This window comes from Rhinopithecus roxellana, chromosome 10 (assembly GCF_007565055.1).
Source record: "Rhinopithecus roxellana isolate Shanxi Qingling chromosome 10, ASM756505v1, whole genome shotgun sequence".
Lineage (NCBI taxonomy): Eukaryota > Metazoa > Chordata > Mammalia > Primates > Cercopithecidae > Rhinopithecus > Rhinopithecus roxellana.
Window position 1 is genome coordinate 64,360,441 of NC_044558.1, and position 20,268 is coordinate 64,380,708.

A 20,268-nucleotide genomic window follows, 5' to 3' on the forward strand; every position below is an offset into this window, starting at 1 on the left:
CCCAGGGTGTCCCAGGCTCCAAGGCCAGTGTTCCGTCCCGCGAAGGGAAGTTGTACTATAAGGTCTAGTCTCGGAAGGTGCCTGGCGTCCTATCCTTCAGAGCGGTCCAACACTCACCACAAAGCAAGCCGGGGAGGCCCTGCCAGAATTTGCAGCTGTGTTTCAGGTCGTTCCACAAGGCCTCTTTTATTTTGGCCGAGTCAGGTATATAATTCTTTTTCTCTCTGGTTTTTTTGAGACAGGCAAAAAAAACTTTTTTGTTGCCCAGGCAGTGGTGTGAGCACAGCTTACTACAGCCTCCACCTCCCAGGCTCAAGCGATCTCCCTGCCTCAGTCTCCTGAGTAGCCAGGACCCACAGGCACATGTCCCACATGTCCCCATGCCTGACTTACTTTTGTATTTTTTGTAGAGATGGGATGGAATTTTGCAATGTTGCCCAGGCTGGACTCGAACTCCTGGACTTAAGCAGTCCAGCTGCCTCAGCCTCCCAAAGTACTGAGATCACAGGCATGAGCCACCGTGCCTGGCCAAGTGTGTTTCTAATTTCAAAATTAAGAGGATCCCCAGCCAGTTAATGACGTCTCTACTGGAACATAATGCTTATAGTACATCAGGAAAAATCATCCAGAACTTGGAAAAGGGGCTGGACAGACACAGCCCTTCGAGGTTGTCTGATGAACCCCTGGGGTCTTTAACCATCTGGAGGGATGTACCGTGTCAGACTCACTGTTGTCGACGGGCTGAAGCCCAGGTTTCATGAGGTTATGTGTCGGCTTGTAGGACTTTCTCTGGCAGAGATGCGAGTGACTTCTGCTCACTGAGAGGCTCATCTCAGGGACTTCATGGCCTGAGGGACGGCAGCCTGTTTGAGCTGATCGAGCAATCTCGGGCTACCCTTATTTTCTGAAACGCCTGTGAGTGACTTCTCACACGGTCTTTGAAACGGCTTCATGACCGCGCTCCTTGGTAATGATCGAATGCTTTTTTTGACCCCTCGTCCCCTTTCTTTGGGGGGTGTTCCAGTCTCAGTTCTCATGTGTTCTGCTTCTACGGGAATTTCTGAAGCTGTTGAGTGTAGAAAGCACCGAGGAGGCTGTGCTCCCACCCCTGTGAGCCTTCCAGGCATCATCCTCTCCCCTTGGCGAGGCGGCGTCCATGGCACACCGAGGAGGCTGTGCTCCTGTCCCCCGTGAGCTTTCCAGGTGTCCTCCTCTCCCCTCCAGGGGGACAGGAGGAACCTTCCAAACCCTTCTTAAACGTGTTTTCATGTCTTTGTTTTAACAGATTTCTTTGCATCTTCTCCCTTATCCAGAAGTGAGGTGAACGCTGAGTTATTCACGGGAGTCAAGAAACCACACGCAGCCCAAAGTGACGTTTGTTTCCCTGAAATGATTTGTGTGTGTTCACCTTAAAATGCAACTCAGTGAAACAGGTGTGTTTTGAGGAATGACTTTAAATTACCCAGGTAAAAATGTGGCAGTTAAATTTCATCAGTCTGTGCGGGTGTCCACAGCCCCCTTCTGTGATTGCGTGTGAGTTTGTGACTTGTGGTTATTTTTGAAGACAGAAAATCTGTTGCTGAGGACTTCAGAGGGTGTGCTGGGATTGTGTAGGGTGGACATCGGGGGCTTCAGTGTGTGGCTTCCTTGAAGAGGTTTAAATTAAGGTTGAGAGTCCCTACTCCAAAATGTTCCGAAACCTGAAACATTCCGAACTTCCTCATGACACTGGAAGGAAATGCTCTTCGGAGCACTTTGGATTTCAGGCTGGGGATGCTCAACTGGAAAGTGAAATATTGCAAGACCCTTCTGGCCCCAGGAGCTTGGATAAGGTCATGGAGGGGGCCTGTGCCGGTGACCCTGGAGTGTGAGGCAGCCTGGGCTCGCTGGACTGGTTTTTGTAGGAACCACAGAAGGGAAAGAGGGTCAAAGTGGCCACGCCTGGCTCCTGAGAAGGCTGGACCAGAAGGAGGTGGGCGTGGAGGGCAGCAGTTGAGTCCCAGCGTCCGGGGCTCCTGTCCCTGGTGGAGTTGAGAGCCTCCTCTAGTTGTGGCCTCTCCCCTGTCAGCAGCCACTGAGGCCTGAAGGGAGAGGGGGCTGAGGAGAGGAGGAAGGATAGGCCTGCTTCTGGAGAGGGCCAGCATAGGCCTGTGCTAGCCCCATATGTTTCTCCTGCGTCCAGGGTGCATGGCCGTGCCTCGTGGTGTAGCGGTTCCCGGAATGCACAGCGCTCTTGTCTGCAGTAACGGCTTTGTCTTGACCCTTGGAGGCAAGTTACCTGTTTCCCCAGTGAAAAGAGGTAGAAAATCTTACAGAAATGCATTTGCTCTAATGTCTATTTTCCGATAAGACATGGTACGCTTAGGCTAAATCTGAAAGTATCTCCTAGTGAGTCTCGTGTGTAGAGTAAGGACAGTTCATGCATCTCTTAAAGCAGGTACATCTAGCAACACAGAGCATCCCGGTGCTAGGATGGAGTTTTCCACTAACTCTGGCAATGGAATCTGTAGAGCCTCGGGTGCTTGCGCCGTGAGGTTAGCGAGGGTGCACCCACAGCCCTGCCTGTGCCGCGTCCCTTCTGCTAGAGCGTCTGCCGGGGCCTGCGTGGGTCGCCTGAGCGTCGCTGTTACCTTTTTCACGTGAGCCTTTTTATCGAATACTAGGATAAACTGGACCTCACATACTTTGTGGGGAGGGAGAAAAGTATATCTGGGACCGTTTTAATTACATGTTGGAAAACAGATTTGGGCAAAATATTTCTGCATAGCCGGGTGACGAGGCGGGCGCCTGTAGTCCCAGCTACTCGGGAGGCTGAGGCAGGAGGATGGCGTAAACCCGGGAGGCGGAGCTTGCAGTGAGCTGAGATCTGGCCACTGCACTCCAGCCTGGGTGGCAGAGCAAGACTCCGTCTCAAAAAAAAAAAAAAGAGGGTAGAAAATCTTACAGAAATGCATTTGCTCTGATGTCTATTTTCCGATAAGACACGGTCGCTTAGGCGAAATCTTTGGGAGGTCAAGGCAGGAGGATCACTTGAGGCCAAGGGGTTCAAGACCAGCCTGGACAACATAGCAAGACCCCATCTGTATAACAGAAAAGTGAGCTGAGTGTGGTGGTGCGTGCCTGTGGTCCCTGCTACTCTGGAGACTGAGGTGGGAAGATCACTTAAGGCTGCAGTGAGCTGCGATTGCTCCACTGTCCTCCAGTCTTGGCGACAGAGCCAAGACCCTGTCTCAGAAAGAAAAGTTAAAAAAAAAAAAAAAACAGAAATGTCATTTTCTTTTTAAATCATCCCAAAAGAAAAATCGGTTTTTTCTAACAATGTAAAGGGAAGCTGATACGATTCTTTCCTTGCATTGTTTCTCCTTTTCAAATATTGACAGTAGTCCGTCCACACCGTCTCTCATCTCATTACAAAGCAGCAGGTGTCTCTGAGGTTAGTGGTGTTTCTCTGTGTCGCACCTTGGAAAACAGCCAGCATGAAACCTCTTACCACGATCGTGCGCATCGTTTGTAGTCCCAATTAAAATCCTCTCCAGACACGCCTGTGCTGCTTATTATAGCAGAACTTTGGTTGCACTGAAATGTGCATTCAGCTAATGGTTTTAAGTTCATATCTGAGATGATGTATAATTCATGAAGCATATGGGATCAGTAATGATTGAAGATAATTCTGACTGATGTCATTTAGAGGATATTTTTCACTTCAAGTTAAAGCTTCCTTCGCGATAGTCATTTTGGGATTCATTTAACTATGTGCTTTATTTCATAGCTCAAATTTTCATTAGTCATTTCATAACAGGATTTTGAAAGCAGATTTGGCAAAATCTTTCTAACAAAATGTTTGCTTATGACGTCCCAAGGAACAGCAGTCAGAATTGCTGGTAAGTGTGGTACATTTTAAGACTGATGATAGAAGTCACTTGAACGATAAGGGCTGCTTTGTGAGGCAGATGGGGTTTGAACCCTGACACTCCTGATACACCAGTCCTGACCCTGGCCTTCTCTCCTCTCCACTGGGAGATGAGAAGGGTGCCAGCATCCACCTCACAGGCTGTCCTGAGAGCCCAGGACTAAGGGCTTGTGTTCCTCTTGCACGTGGCGCAGACGTGGGAGTTTGATGATATACACACTGCAGGCTGCCAGTGTTGGGGTAATCCAGTTTTAGTCAAAAGGTGGGATTTGCTTTGCTACCCTGTGGACCAGGTGCGGTGCTGCTGTTGTAGCAGGTGTGTGGATCCTCTTGGGTGGTCCTCAGGTGGACAAGGAGTCACCGATTCGGATTCCCAGGGTTAGATGTGAGGGGACCATGGACCTCATGTGTTCAGAGGGGAGGAGTAAAAAGCTTCCCTTGTAATTCCAGGACTGTCTATCCCAGGAATGCCAAACCACTGGCTTTCACCTGACGCTGTTGCAGGTGACACTGCATGGAAATGAGGACTCATGTTCCGCATACCTGAGCCACTACCTGTCTCCCTCCAGGGCCGTAGCTGAGCCCTCCTGATTTCGCTGGGTGGCCAGCCTGGGGATCTGTAAGCCCAGTGACGTCTGCGGTCTCGGCCCCCCTCCCCGTGGGGGACAGGAGGTGGCTTCAGGAGGCTGGTGATGAATGCCTGAATGAAGCCGACTTGTGACTGCAGTTCTGTCTAAGGGCCTCCCCGGGTGTTAGATGTCAGTAAATGACACCTGTGTGTGGATCTCATGTGATGAGAGAAACAGTGGGGAAACCAAAGCTTGTGGAGTCTGCAGGTTCTGGACTTGGGGATGTGTGCACCTGTGTACTTGGTGAGGGGTGTGATGTCTGGAATGAGTGTGCAGGTGTGTCACGTTTGTGCGTGTGTGGTGAGTGTATTTAGCAGGTGTGGAGTGAGCATGTTCATGCGTGTCGTGTATGTATTTGAGGGTGTGTGTGGAGTGTGTACACGCATCATATTGGTGAGTGTATTTGAGGGTGTGTATGGAGTGCACACATGCGTTTGCGTGTATAGTATTGGGTGAAGGGGTGGCATGTGTGGAGTAAGCATGCACACGTGTATACTGTGTGTGGGGTTTCTACGTGGTCCTCCCCTGAGCCTGCTCCTGGGCCCTGCTGTCCTGGCAGCTTTACAGTTTGGTGTGTCTTTGATTCTGGAAGATTCTGGAACCAAATTCTGAAGCTGTGATCACAAACTTGCAGCCCTGGAGGACGCTGGCCCGTGGAGCCGGCACGAGGGTCTCTCTGCTGGTCTCTCCCTGGGCTCTGTCCACAGAAGAGCATGTCTGATGATTGAGCTGTGCGGGTCTGTGGCTCCCCAGTCTCGAATCAGCCCTCGGTTCTGTCCCGCCTCTGTTTTTCTTGCTGAGGGGCTCCAGGAAGTGGAGTCTGGGATGGCGTTTTCACCCTGGGGTTCCTTCACCAGCTGCCCAGGTGCTGGCTGCCTGAGCCCTGCTGCCATCCTGGGTGTACGGGGCTGTCGCAGGGACATCCCTGAGCACCCGCGGGAAGGCAGGTTTAGGAAGTGCCAGAGGTGAGTGGATTCCTCCCACACTTGCTTTTCTGGAAAGTTCTGGGTCTCATATTTTTCCCTAAGGGAGGTTAGAAACTGACTTTCTCTTTAGGGGAACGTCTTTGCAGCGTCTGTTGTTTGAATGTTCTCCAGGTGTGGAATACCCGGGGCCGTATGTGTTTGGGAACATCCGTGTCCTGAGCGAATTCAGTAGGGAATGGAGAGAGGCCTCCTGTCAGCTTGGCCTCTGTTTCCAGCTTGTTGAGGGTTGACGGCTGCTGGTATCCCAGGGAGAGTGAAACACTGGGCGGTGTGGGATGGGAACGTTGGCTCTGACAAGGTCAGTGGGAAAGCATGTAAACAAACGTCGCTGTTCTCCGGGCTCCTCGGGGTCGAGCTTGTTTTGTGGTATTGAGGGAAAGCTACCCTTGTTCCTGTTCCTCACCATTTGAAAGGTGTCCAGGACACGTTCCTCTGGAGAGGTGATGCGCGTGAGTGGGGGTCAGGTTGTAAGCTCCGAGGTTATTTGGGACCTGTCAACTGATTTCCTGAACACACAGGTGCTTGGTAAAGGTGTTCCTGATTAGCTAAAACATTTCAACAGGACGTGATAGCTGGTGGTTGTTTAAAGACTATCACAATATTCCTGTTACTTTTTAAATGCCTGTGGAATAGGGGAGGATTCACATACTTTTCTTTTGCTGTCTGCATACTTGATACTTTGTTTTTTGCTTTTCTGTGGGTGTGCAGTGAACAGGATTTAGAAGCAGTCTCGGCCCTGGGGAGACTGCAGGGCAGCCTCAGTCAGCGCTGAAGGGAGGCAGGGATTTGGGGTGCTACCTCCTCCATAGGACGGACACCAAGGGCCAGAGGTCAGCAATCTCAGTGAGGTCACAAAGACGGGCACACCCAGCACCCTGGCCCCTGTGCCTCTCCTTCACGTTTGTCTCTGCTCAAAGCTGCTCTCCTGGGTCATCACGGGTGATCTCTAGGCGCGTGCTTGGTTCTTGCAGAAGTGGTGTCTGGCTGTGGTCAGTGTGGGCTCTCGGGACTTCCATGCTTTTGGCTCACATCAATATTGGGCAGTGGGGTATGTTTGTTTTGGAGTGGTAGATCGGGTGGATTTTGGCTTTGCCAACTCATTGAATACCTGTTTCTCCTGTTTCTGTATCAGGTGTTCTCTGCTCAGAAGGGGGACATGACGGTGGTGGAACGGCTTCTGGCTGTTGAGCCCCCGCTGAGAGCTGTTTGGCGTGCACAGATCCGTTTCGGCACAATCTCATGAGCAGCCCTGGGCAGTGCAGAAAGCGAGGCCCAGGTCAGGCTGTCGGACACAGGAGGGCCCTGGCCTGTGTGCTTTCAGCCTCTGAGCCGCCCCTCTCCTGACTGCTCACAAAGCTCTCTCGATACTGAAATCTGAGCATTGAAAATTCAGCTAGGGGAATGCCATTTCCAGGGATCTTACTGTGAACCTTCTGTTAAAGGTTCGATGTAGAATAATGAATTGCCTTTGAATGCAGGTACTAAACAGCCTCCCTGGGATAACTCATTCCATACAAACGTTTTAAAATAATGTTCCCAACTAGCTATCCTATACATTCTTTCTGCTAAGAGAATGTATATGTAGTTATTTAACTTGTTAAAAGCAAAACCTTGTACTAGTTAGATCTGAGCACCTTGTAGGCAGGGCTTTGTTTTATACTTTTAATAAGCAGCAGCCTGATGGCAGGGCTGGGGCCCATCATCCCATCATCCCATCATGCATTCCTCTGAGCATTCAGAGGTCTCAGCGCATGATGCGTGTGGTGTTGGCTGTTTAGGGTTTAAATGCGATGTAGGAAGCTCTGCGACTCGACGTTCTTACCACCTTCATAGAGAGCTTGGTGATGGCTTAGCATGATGCAGTATACACAACAGGTGTGCAAATTGTTACGGCTACACAGAAAGGGTGATTTGAACGTGACTAATTTCTCATGTTTTTTGCCTTTATTCCCAGTTACAGTCCTGATACTTTATCTTCCTTTAAATTCTTGCTAATCGCTAGTGAATTAGTGATAAACTATATGTGTTCTCTAAAGCTAGGGACTTAATTGGAGGTCATTCTTGTACCATGTGTCAGTGCTATGTCAGGATGGCTCAGTTTTACGTTGTCAAAGGATTAACTACAGCAGGATGCAGCCTTACTGGAACTTGCTCCTTTATGAAATACAGGCACTTTATATTTTGTTGTTAGTCACACTCAAGATGTGCTCAAAAGTAAACCTTTTGAGCCGTGTTAGGATATACAAGATTGTAATGAAGAAAACAACTGATCAAGTACCAGCTAATGAATTTTATATTTTAAGTACATGGAACATGGACCTTGGCAATTGTTTTCATCTTGACCTTTTATTTTTATTTTTTTTATTAGAATCTTGCTCTGTCACCCAGACTGGAAGGGTGGAGCACAGTAGTACGATCTCGGTTTCCTGCAACCTCCATCTCCCAGGTTTAAGTGATTCTTATGCCTCAGCCTCCCTAGTTGCTGGGGTTACAGGGTGTGTGCCACCATGCCTGTATAATTTTTTATTTTTAGTAGAGATAGGGTTTTGCCATGTTGGCCAGGCTGGTCTCCAACTCCTGACCTCAAGTGATCCACCCACCTCAGCTTCCCAAAGTGCTGGGATTACACGTCTGAGCCACCATCCCTGGCCTGACCTTCTGTTCTAATATTGGTTGTTCAGTCTCAATGATAGTACCTGGTTGTATTAAATTGGGGTAGAAAGCACAATTGAAATAAATTTAGTTGTGTATGTACGTGCTGACTGAGCGTTCATGGCAGCACTGTGAGGTGGGCATTGATCCTGAAGGAAGGCCGGATGGGGAGTCAGAGCTTAGATACGGGACTTGTGGGCAGTCACTGCTGTCTCATGGCTGAGACCAGGCCTGGCTGACGCCTGTACCCCGAACTCTTCTTAATACTGCCTTTCAACACACGAACGAGCAATTGTCAAGAGTCAGTGCTCGAGTGCGATGTGGCCTGTGGTGTTTGCCTCACAGCGTTGCTTTGGCTCGGGGTAACAGGGCAACAGCTCCCTCCCTCGCGCGGCTGCCTGGGAGTCCCAGGAGAACCCACTGATACCATTTATAAATGCTGGCGTTCTGCTTGGTGCCAGCACATCTGGAATCGGACAGCGTAGTTAGATTCTCGGCCAGCAAACCCGTACAGGAGTGTGTGAACTGTGTTTACTTCTCCCGAACAAAGGTGAATTCCTGGTCACTACTGCATGGCAACAGGTGTGGCCTCAGGAGCAGCGCAGAGACGGGCACCCGGGTGCAGGAAGAGCATCTGCATGAGGGGGTGGGGAACGTGACAGGCGCACAACCCGAGATCCTGAACATGCGAGCTTAGCTGTTACCGTGGAGAAGGGGGCGGATAAGACCAGATTCTCATTGTTGCCCCTTTCTGAAAAGGGACCCTAAGTTGACTTCTCTGTGGCTCCTCGCGCCTCCTTGTCAGGTTGGAGGAGACTGTGCCCCTGGCACAGGCCCTGCTTGCGGCGATACGGAAGCTGCTGTTGCTTGCCCTGCCCTCCCTGTGACGTCCTCTGTGCTGTTCTCCGGGGACAGTTCTGCCGAGCAAGCTTGGACTCTGCTCCCTTCTGCTCTTGGATTACATGTCTGGAAGGCTTGTGTTCTTTCCTGGTTTTTGATGACGCTAAGCTGTGTTTTTGCAAGGATGACACGTGCCCATAGCAGGGATAAGCCCCTTTGCAACTTTAACATCTTGACTCTCAAGCAGAGCTTCCTATCGAAGTTGACAGACTCCTGTGTTTTGTTTTGGCAGAAACTGAATTTCAGTCCTAGGACAGCTTCAGCACACTTGATCCTAGCTCTTCTCTCTCACTGCTCCCCTCGTGTGTGGCAGAAATCGTATGCCCTGAAGTTGACCAGTCCCTTCATTTGAAAATCAGTTAATGTATGCGATCCTCATGAGAATTTTACTTTTTATAAAAGCAATCGCAAAGACTGGGTTTTGCGAAACCAGTGTTTTATGTGTATATTAATTGCACTCACAATAAGCTTTGTCTTTAAATTTCATGTGTCAGATGAGCACTGGAATCATGCCCTGCAGTAGCTTTTCCACTTTTATTTTTGGCTAAGGTGAAGTTGAGAACATTGTGATATTAGGTGTAGTGAGCCCTTTTAGCTTCTTCTATGTCTGTTTTCCTTTAAGCTGAACCAGCAGACTGATACCAGTTTGTGAGCACCTGGCATCTCCCAGGCCTTTCCTGGGTCTTCCCTCCGCTGTCTCATGGACAGAGCAGTCACTCGTGGAAGGTGAACCTGAGAATCTCTGCGTGTAATTAAGTAAATGTCATAGCTCTCTTCTGTGACAAACCTGAATCGCATTAAGCCCAGTAAATTGTAACAGCAGGTTTTGCACATACAAAGCATTGAACACCAGGACAGATAACCAGGCTGCGACGCTTCTGGTCCTGCACAAGACCTCCGGTATCACAGCACATTTAACAAATTGGCAGCATTGAGTGTTGGAAAACGTTGTGTATGTACCATGTCCGTGATGTTCGAAGGCCTGGAAAAACACCTCTGTGGTTATGGCAATCTTGGTCAATGGGAGCTTAAGGTTAGTACTGGCGCAGACTGTGTTTTAAAGAATCAAGGTCTCTCGAGTATGTTTCGGTTTTCCCATGAAGAAGAAAGATGTTAGCTGTTCTTTCCTGGACTGTGGCTATCAGAGTGCCCCACCATGGTCACTCACATGTTTACCTCGTTTCCGTTTAACCGGGCTGGGCTTGGGCCAGAGTACTTTGGTAGTCAAATGTCATATGAGGCTGAGGAACTGTCTTCTGCGTCATCGTTGGCATATGGAAACACTGTTTTCCAAAGCATATTCTACTTTATCATTTGTGTTTATATAAAATAATGGAATGGTTATTTTGACCGTGCAGTTTCCTATCCTTGGTTATTTAATTGCAGAAAGATAACGGTTTTATTTTGCTAAAATCTGTGCTAGGAATTGTGCAAAATCTTTGTGAAATGCCCAGTTTGCTAGCTTAAGTTATAGATCTTTGTATAGAAAAGAAAAAGCCTATTGCTGCAAGGAGCATTGTCTTTATCGATGCAAAAAGCTTTAGACTTACTGGCCGTGTAGTCAGTCAAATGCATCAGAATGTGGCGAAAATTGAGAAAAGCATTGAAGTTTTAAAATCGGCTACGCAGTTTTCTTCAACTCCCTTGCAAGGTACTTAATTTGAATAAAAGACAGAATAAAGTGTTCCCATTGAGGAAAGTGGCAGGAGGACTGTTCAGAATGTGTTCCGAATCTGAGCAGTCCTGCCACGCTCGTCTGTGATGTGGTGGTGTCCATGGTATCACTTTTACAGAACTTTAAGAATGCTGCTTCTGTGAATAAAATACATTTTATTCTTAGCATTTCAGTTTTGAGTTTTGAGATGTGTAAAACGTGTTAATGATTTCTTTTCCTTACAGAATTACTTTGCTTGTTCTTTTTTTTTTTTATTTTTAATGCCTACAAGACTCTGAAGCACATGAATCACTTAAAAAGAAAAGAAAAAAAAAAGGGCCGGGCGTGATGGCTCATGCCTGTAATCCCAGCGCTTTGGGAAGCCGAGGTGGGGCAGATTGCTTGAGTCTGGGAGCTTGAGACCAGTCTGGGCAACCTGGTGAAATCTCATCTCTACTGTGAAAACACACAAATTAGCTGGGTGTGATGGCTGCATACCTGTAGTCCCAGCTACTCCAGAGGCTGAAGTAAGATTCCCTTGAGCCTGGGAGGCGGGGCTTGCAGTGAGTGGAGATCGTGCCCCTGCTGTCAAGCATAACGTATGGGTGAACTGCCGGACTGCTCTCTGTCTAGAGCAGAATAAATCCAATTACGTTTTAGTCTTGTATTAGAACTGAAATTTTCTTAATCATCCCTGTGTTTTCATTACATTTTTTCATTACGTTGTAATTGATTGCTGCTTAGAGTCTGGAGCAAGTAGGCTTCTCTTGATCAGGTTCTTACTGGATTGCTGAAACTTGGAATGATGTGTTCCCCTCCTTGGATATGACTTACAATGATGCTATTTGCTGAAAACATTTATTTTTTGAGACAGTCTCGGTCTTTCCCCCAGGCTGGAGTGCAATGGCGTGATCTCGGCTCACTGCAAGCTCTGCCTCCTGGGTTCACGCCATTCTCCTGCCTCAGCCTCCCAATGCCCGGCTAATTTTTTGTATTTTTAGTGGAGACGGGGTTTCACCGTGTTGGCCAGGATGGTCTCAATTGCCTGACCTTGTGATCTGCCCGCTTCGGCCTCCCAAAGTGCTGGGATGATAGGCGTGAGCCGCCGCATCCGGCCGAAAACATGTTTGTTTATAGCCTCAGTCCACAGTTGGGTAGCCGTGTTCTTTGTAGGACATTCAGGGAGTGGGGACATCTTGAGTCCCCACTCAAGGTGCGCTCGGCGAGATGGGAATCTTCGGCTGCTTATTTAGGGAATCCTGCCGGCTGTCATTCACTGGAGAGCGCAGTTTCCTGGCTGCCCTGGTCTTTGAGGGGAGGGAGACTGAGGGGTCATTTTCCCACCTGGACCAACGTGTTTATTAAACCTGGCTTGTGGATCATTTGGATCTTTTTATGAAGGAAAAACCATCTGTGACTTTCAGATGAGTGGAAGTCATGTTAAAAAAAACTTTTTTTTTTTTTTTTTTTTGGCTAGTATGGAGAAGTGTTGTCCTTGGGACCTGTGAATACAGTCACGGGAGAGCAGAATGTTCACGGTGTGGGAGCCTACAGTGTACATGCAGAGTCACATTCTTCACAAGTATTACGTTAAAAAGTGACAAGAGAAAAATATTTGCCTCATTACAATCTCGGTAAGAAGCTGGCAGTACTCTTGTTTTTGGAGGGCTGTGAAGGGAATATTGAGAAAGTGTCATCAACATTAGACTCGCCCACTCTGCAAATCCTGTGCCGGCTGGAGTGAGGACCCCATGATGGAAAGATGCACCCCTCTGCCCGGAAGGAGTTGAATTTTTATGGCACTCAGGATGCACGGTTCACCGCAATATAAAGGCAGAGTGTGAAACGCCGTGGAGGCCGAGAGAAGAGATGTGGTTAGCAAGTATGAGTGAGATGTTTGGGGCATGTTAGCAAAACTTGCTGCACACACGCCAGGTGCTATGTGCATACCTGTCTGCACACGTGTGATCCTTAGAACACTGGTGTGTGGAGCCGTGAGGCTGTGAAGGGCCCCAGGTCCCGGCAGGCTGAGGAGTTTCCTGTTACCACTAGGACAACTGTGATTTTGAAGGCTGTCGCTCAATCCCGAGTCCCAGATGGGGCTCCTTTCAGAGAGGAAAACACCCCTGGAGTCTCGGGCAGAATTCAGTGATTTTTATTGTAATGTTGCTTAGATTTCGCAAACGTGAAAGCAAGAACATATTTTAGAATGCTTATGGTTCTTTTGTAACCATGGAAACAAAGTAATTCACAGTCAGTGGACAGTTTGCGGAAGCTGAACTGCTTATATCATGAGCACGGTGCTCTCCCTACCGCCCTGGGCCTTGCTCCGGTTTGCTGGGGAGGCTTTGCGGGGCCTCTTGGCTGGGATACCTCTCCCATGTCCCATGTGGCTACCCCTGGTCACAGCCATACTGCTGGGCACCTGTGCCGTGAGGACACCGAGTGGACACGGAGCCGCGGGGCAGCAGTTGGTCATGAGGTGGCATCCACATCGTCCGAAACAGGTTTCTGTTCATTAAGAATGATCACTGCAATAAAAAGTGGAAAAACCCTCTACTGACCTGAGAATGCGTCAGCTGAGTTGGATGGGGACGTGCAGTGAGGAAGGTGAGGGCTGAAAGGAAATGAGGAAGAGGAAAGGAGACAAGGGAAGTGAAAGCGGGGGGAGGGAGGATGGGAGTGAAGAGGGGGAGATGGAGGAAGAGAGAGGCGGTGGGCAGGAGCTTGGGAAATGAGCCCGAGAGCCGGTTCCTGACCCTCGTTGGTGCGTCAGAGCTGATCTTCCAGGAGAGGTGGCCTGGGAGGGCTGACCCTTAGGAAGTGAGGGCCGGGGGGAGCTGATTTTTTTTGGCCCTCAGCGGGGCTGGTGCTGACCTGAGATGCAGTCGGTGGTTTTCCCGAAGAGGTCATCTGCACAGCCACCGTCTGCTGCCAGGTTGGAGAGAGAAGTGCTCCTCCCCATGGGTTCTTTCTATTTTGTGGATTTTTCCCAGTTTAGCTGAGCAGCCTGTCAGTGGAAATGTCAGGGATTACTAACACGTCTCCATTCTACAGAGCAGTCGGCCAGCTTCCGATCCTGTCGTTGTTGGGGGCACCACTCCCGTCGTGTGGCTGTCGTGTCGTTAGGCCAGTGCTGGCCCAGCGTGGAAGCCGCAGCCCGAGGCACTGGGAAGCCTGCGGGGCTCTTGCTGCCAGGGCTCTGATGGGAGTCGTGTGCTGGAAGAATGATGTCCGTTGGGCAGAGCCTGGTGAGGAGGGGCTGCTGCTGTTGCAGCAGTACATGGAATTTCAATGACGAGTGAAACACGCTTTTAATTATGACCAGAGCTCTATGCTCTGCATTTCTTCAATTGGAAATGTTGTGCTGAAGTGAATTTGCTGTTAATCGGTTGCCTCATGCAAGACTGTGTGCTTGGGAGCAAAGTAGGATGTGGACTTATCTACAGAGCTTCTTCCTCTCAACAGACTATAATCAGTTGGATGGTGCTACACAGGAATACGTGAGAATTTGTGTGAGAAAGGTGATAGGTGCAGACCTGTGTGACCAGCAGGTGTGTGGGGAAGTTTGAGAGAAGCTTTTGGCTGAAGTGGTGTCAGGTGCAGGTGCTGAAGTGTGGTGTCTGGCTGGATGGAAGAGCACACGCCTCTGGGCTGCAGGAAACAGATAAAGGAGGAGGTGGGAAGACATCGGTCGTGGCTTAGGAATGGTAGCAATTCAGGCAGACCCAGGATCAGGCTCCCACGGGGGAGGAGTGGACTTCAGGAGCCAGGGAGCGTGGGGTGGGGGTCATGCCCAGGCCTCTGCGGGGCTTGCTGCTGTGTCAGCAGGGCCCTGTGCTTGGCCTCTTTAAAACTGTTTCCTGATCCATAAAACGGGCACGACAAAATCCACCTTGTGACACTGAAGCTTAAATGAGATGATCTACATGGTGTCTTCATTGCCTTCCTGACACATCATAGACTCACAGCTATGGTGGCACTGACAGGCTGGATGGAATGCTGGAGCTGCTTTGCACCTGCTGAAGCTACATGGATTTGTGCAGTGCTTGCAACTGTCTCTGAAAGCCTTTGGTCATGGCAGTGGCAGCCTCAAGTGACTCTTGGCATACTTCAGTCTGTGGAGTGCAAGGTTGGCTGGAGCTCCGAGGCCATTGATACTATCCAGGGGCGAGCTGATGGGACCCTAAAACATGGGGGAAGGCCGAGAGGAGTTGGCTGCCTGAAGCATTGTAGATTTCTGGCTTCGAGAACTTGCTGACTTACGGACATAGGAAGGTAAACCCAGATGGCTCCAAAATTTTAAGTCTGGAAGAAAGGTGGGAGGGTACGATTGCTGACTAGGTCATGGTTGCCCTGTCCCTTTCTGGCTATCGTTTCTCCTCCCTCCCCCTGCCTTTGTGGGCAGGAGGGCCTGAGCCTGCACAGCAGTCTATTTCATGGTGACGATGGCCGATTATTACCCTGCAGTAAGAAGGCTCTCCACTTTATTTTGCAGCAGTAGTTAAATAAATTTAAGGAGTGATGGTGTAGTGGTATTTGTTTTGTTTTTGCTTTTTTTTTTGAAGTATCATTTAACTGAATGTTATTCTCAATTTCACTGATCACTTTGAGAGGCCAAAACATGCTTTGATTTGTTATTTTGTGTTTGACTTTGAGCTAGTTTATTGTCTCACAGGAATGCCAATTCTGTCGTCACACATCATTATGTATCTCAAATTGTGTTACTATAATACTTAGCTGAATTACCTCCCTTATTTTGGCTTTTACAAAACTAAAAGCTGTGAAACACAGGATGGTGCGTCTCTATTGAGAGTTGTTCAGAAGTGACTTTTCCTGGCATGCTTGAGAATCAGTGACATTATTTTATAGAAACACTTTGTAACTGACACCAAAGCTAGAAGCTCCTGTAAAGGGCAGGGTAGGCAACGTGTTATGCTTTGAGGGCCACAGAAGCCTCTGCATATTTTTCTTATGTTAAAACTTCAAAGTGTAAAAATCGGTTCTGGTTCCCTGGCCAAGGCTGGTTCGGGGATCATGGTTTGCAGACCCTTGACCGCACCTTACCTGAAAGCGGGTCTCCCATGTGGTGAGCAGGAGCCCACCTCATTGCTTCAGCCAGGAAGATGCTGCCCTCATGCTGGAATTTACTTCAAAGTTGAAAGCTCTGGCACCGCTGCTCATTTCCGTACTGTCGCAGGCCATCTACAATATGGAGCGCCTTGGTGTTTTGATTTTGTGACTCCTCTTGAATGGCTCTGAGATGGCTCGTCACGGGTTAGACATTTTCAGAAATGATCAGGCAGAGCTGCAGTCATCTTGCAGATCAAGTGAAGTTTTTTCTGAAAGCTTGTGACAGGCTTAAATTTCTGATCCCTTTCCATCTACTCATCTTGTATGATTGGTTTCTTTTTGCTCCCATTTGGGTCTATGAAACTTGTTGAACAGCGTCTCCTTGCCACGGTAGAACTTTAGCTCTGATTTCGTGCATGAGTCGGTATCCTCACTCACTTGCGAGGAGAAAGCGCTGCAGCTCCTGCGTGGCTTCCGTCCCCTCCCTGCACGCGGATGGATGTGGGAGGTATTTGAGGTGTGTGAACTTGCTACCCCCAGAGCCTCCTGGTTCACTTCCCCTGGGCCCGCACTCCTCCCTCCTCACTCCTCCCTCCTGGTTCACCCCCCTGGGCCCGCACTCCTCCCTCTTGGGGGCTTGGTAGTTTCTGCTGTGCTTGTGCCAGCATGTTAAGGCTGAGCGGCAGCTCCAGGACTGTGGCAGCTCACGCAGCTGTGGTGTTAGTGCAGAGAACTGTGGGGATGCAGCTGCCCTTACTGTGACACTTCGAGTGTCGTAGTCGGTGTGGGAAGCTGGGTGGGATGTGGGTATCCCGGGATGGGACAGGAGTCCTCCCCTCAGCCTCTATCAAACACTTCTCGGCCAGGCGTGGTGGCTCATGCCTGTAATCCCAGCACTTTGGGAGGCTGGGGCAGGTGGATCACCTGAGGTCAGGAGTTGGAGACCAGCTTGGCCAATGTGGTAAGACCGTGTCTCAACTGAAAATTAGCAGGGTGAGGTGGTACACACCTATAGTCCCAGCTACTCTGGAGGCTGAGGCAGGAGGATCCCTTGAACCTGGGAGGTGGAGGCTACAGTGAGCAGAGATCACACCACTGCATTCCAGCCTGGATGACGGCAATACTGTGTCACAGAAAAACAAAACCAGATTTCTCTATCATGTGACTGGTGCTCAGGACTGTAAGCAGAGGAGAGAAGGTTTGTTTGGCAGAAATATTCAGATGATTTAGGAAGTGTTTTCTGATTAAGAGAATCAACAACTCAGTTAATTATCTGCCGACTTTCAGTCGTGTTGTGGCTGGGAGCAGGGGTGGCTGTTAAAACAGGTGCCTGTCTTTGGGAGGCCGAGGCGCGCAGATCACAAGACCAGGAGTTCGAGACCAGTCTGACCAACATGGTGAAACCCTGTCTCGGCTAAAAATACAAAAATTAGCTGGGTGTGGTGACATGCACCTGTAATCCCAGCTATTCAGGTGGCTGAGGCAGGAGAATTGCTTGAATCTGGGAGGTGGAGGTTGCAGTAAGCTCAGATCATGCCACTGTACTCCAGTCTGGGCAGCAGAGTGATACTCTGTCTCAAAGAAACAAAACTAAAACAACAACCCCCCTAAAATAGTGCCTGTCCTCCTTCCACCAGAGTTGGGTTTGATTTGGCGGCTCTGAGATGGGGCCCTGGATACGTGTACTTGCAGATTCTCAGATGATGCTGATCTGGGCTCTGTGCAACCAGTGAGTCTTAACATTTAGCTTCTTTCCAATTACAAAGAATTATTTTTCCCTTTCTGAATAGGTCAGTTCATCTCGACGAGATTTGAGCCACCAGAACATCAGTTCTGAGATGGCTTCCTCAGCCTTTGATGGTTTATGGAATGGGATTTCTGTTGTCTGAGCCTTGGTTCAGAGGCAGTACGTGCTGTGGACGAGATGTCTCTGGCATCACAGCAGCCACAGATGCTGCTCTGCGAGGTGCCCGTGGCCATGGCTGCACCCCACTGGGACCCTCAGAGGTGCTGCTGTTGTCTTTGAAAACACTGCTTCCATGTGAGAGACTCAAGAAATCTCGGCCAGGGGTTGCTATGAAGAAAGCCTGGGCTTCTGTGTGCCAGGGCCCACGGACCCTCGCCTCTGGAGAGGGCAGGAGAAGGTGCTGACACCTGTCTCCTCAGCACTGGTATCTGTTTTGCTATCTGAATGTAAGCATCAAAGTCTAAGTGAACTGTAAAACTATCAGTGTGCGGCGTGTTGGTGCTGTTTGTGGCGTGCTACGCGAGAGGAAAGGCAACTGTAACGCTCCAGGGTTTGGTGGAGCCTCTGGTGGGTCAGTGGCACATGCACCAGGTGAACTGGCAGCAGCAACACTGCTTCTGAGGAAGGCCTGGCACGGTTACCCCGCGAGGGTCACGTGAAAAAGCGTATTGGTCAGGTTGCTGGCCAGGCTTTTAGTAAATAGTAACTATAATTAGTTTAAAAATGGGTAAACAAATTACATTCCTTCAGACACTCTAAAATGTAAGCTACTACTTTTTTTTTGGACTGAAGATCTTAGAAAGTTCTAAAATAAGGCATTGGTTTTAGAGGTTTCTATTCTTAGAGAATGTCCCAGTGTTGAGACAGGTTTATTTTTATTTTTATTCTTTTTTCGGGTGGGTTTGGAATCTGCCCCTCTCTGTCAGGGTCCCACAGCGTCTGAATGCCGGCCTTTGCAGGAGACCAAGGTGCTGCCTCCAGCAGGAGAACGGGTGATGCGGATCTGAAACAGCACATCAAAGCTGGGCACCCACACGGCCCTGCCTGCTTCCCAGCGTGTGAAGGTGCTGGTCAGTGGTTTCCTTCCACCCTTGGACTTGGTTGTTAGACTGTTACATACCTCGGAGCAGGGTGCCAGCCTGGGAGGGTAACTCCTGCTTTAGTCTCCTTGCTGTGCTTGACTCCGTTTCGTGACCATAAGCACGCATTTTTATGCTTGGGTTTTGGGCAACTGCGGGAGTTTGAAATTTAAGTGCATTTGATGATATGCCTTTTAAAACTAAGCTTACATGTAGCAAATGGGAAATGCACGATTTTATATCCTTATTCCTTTAGCACATGTGAATTCTGTGGTTTTAAATTCTAGGTGAAGTTGGGTTAGTCTGTGGAAAATGCCATCTCTTACTATTGGAAAAGCTGATTGCTCCTCATATGCCTTATTTAAAAAGAGCTAAGATGGAAAAGGGATCTTCTGGGCTGACTATAGTTGCCGACAGTTTCACTGCATGTGGAATGTGTGGTTTTGAAAGTTTGACTCTGCATTACAGGGGTGTGCATGTGTGTCTAGGCCTTTTTTTTTTTTAATTTTTTTAGAACTCAGATACTGTTTTGTATTTTTTAGGAGTCTCGTGGTTTCCTCAGCTGAATTTAAACTTGTGGAAGGGTGGTACTTAAACACTGCATATGTACAAATGCCAGCATGATGCTTTGTACAGAGGACGTTGACACCTGGTCTATTGATGGAATGGACGTGTTCTCCTGTCTGTGCTCTGTTGAGGCCCTGATACTGACCTAGGGGTGGTCTGGGCTCCATGGAGGGCTTCCTAACTGAATAGGGGAGTGACAGCACTGCCCTCTCCTGCAGCACCTGGCAGCTTGCCATTGAATAGAGGAAGGGAAATTGCTGGTAGCAAAGGGGACCAGAAAAGTGTGTTCTCTTCATCTTCACCAGGTTTCCAGTAGATGTTAAATCACTGAGTTGTAATGTGGTTTTGCTTGGATATATTGTAAAGGTGATGGTCAAACACAGAAGAAAGATTTCTATTGTGCATTTGAGTGAGTCTTCCAGGAAGTCACATTGGGAAGATATTTGTTATTTTCCAGTTTCTGCTCATGTGTTATGTGTTTATTTCTGAAATGGGAAGAGCACTGGGTGGAGGTTGGCTGGTGTTCGGCCGAGTAGGCTGAGTTCTGTGCAGTGCCTGGTGTCTGCCAGACGCTATGCTGAGTGCTTCAGGCATATTGGTTCATTGAGTCCTTATAGAAACCTGCTAAGGTGGGAACTTTTACCTCATGTTAGAGATGAGGAAACAGAGGCCAAAAGGAGACAGGCAAAACGCCTCAGAGTTGAGCGGCAGAACCGGGATCAGAACACAGTGCTCAGCTTCTTTGTGGACACCCTTAGCTCTGCTGCATTTGGCCCTCAGCTACTGGCCGAGATGGAATAACAGGTACTAGACTTGCCCCTGTTCCTGTAGAAAAATATGTGGAATGATGGTTCTTAAGACTTTGAACGTCAGGCAGCAAAGGCTTGTGGGTGAGAGGGGAAGTGAGTGAGGCCTCCCCAAGATGGCGTCTTGGCTGTTGGGTGTGGGGAGGGTGATCCGTGGTTGAGGAGATGGAGCTGTGGGCCGGAGAGACCAAGGAGACAAGGACGGTTATGTCCAAGAGAGCCAGTGATGTTCACCCGGATGCTGCTGCCTCAGCTGCACACAAGA

The 20,268-nt window shown here is 49.0% G+C and overlaps 2 protein-coding genes across 11 annotated transcripts in view; both read left to right on the forward strand.

The window, feature by feature from the left end:
• LOC115900047 (disco-interacting protein 2 homolog C-like) overlaps positions 1-20,268 on the forward strand; it is a 208,349-nt gene that overhangs the window by 104,341 nt on the left and 83,740 nt on the right. The window lies entirely within an intron of this gene.
• The window catches only part of LOC104661473 (disco-interacting protein 2 homolog C), a 313,197-nt gene that overhangs the window by 40,633 nt on the left and 252,296 nt on the right, over positions 1-20,268 (forward strand). For 9 of the 10 annotated variants that reach the window (XM_030939985.1, XM_030939981.1, XM_030939979.1 and 6 more), the window contains one exon: positions 1,286-1,433. The gene's annotated coding sequence lies outside the window, so the exon portion shown is untranslated. The remainder of the gene's footprint in view (positions 1-1,285; positions 1,434-20,268) is intronic. The other variant, XM_030939980.1, reaches the window with a different exon arrangement.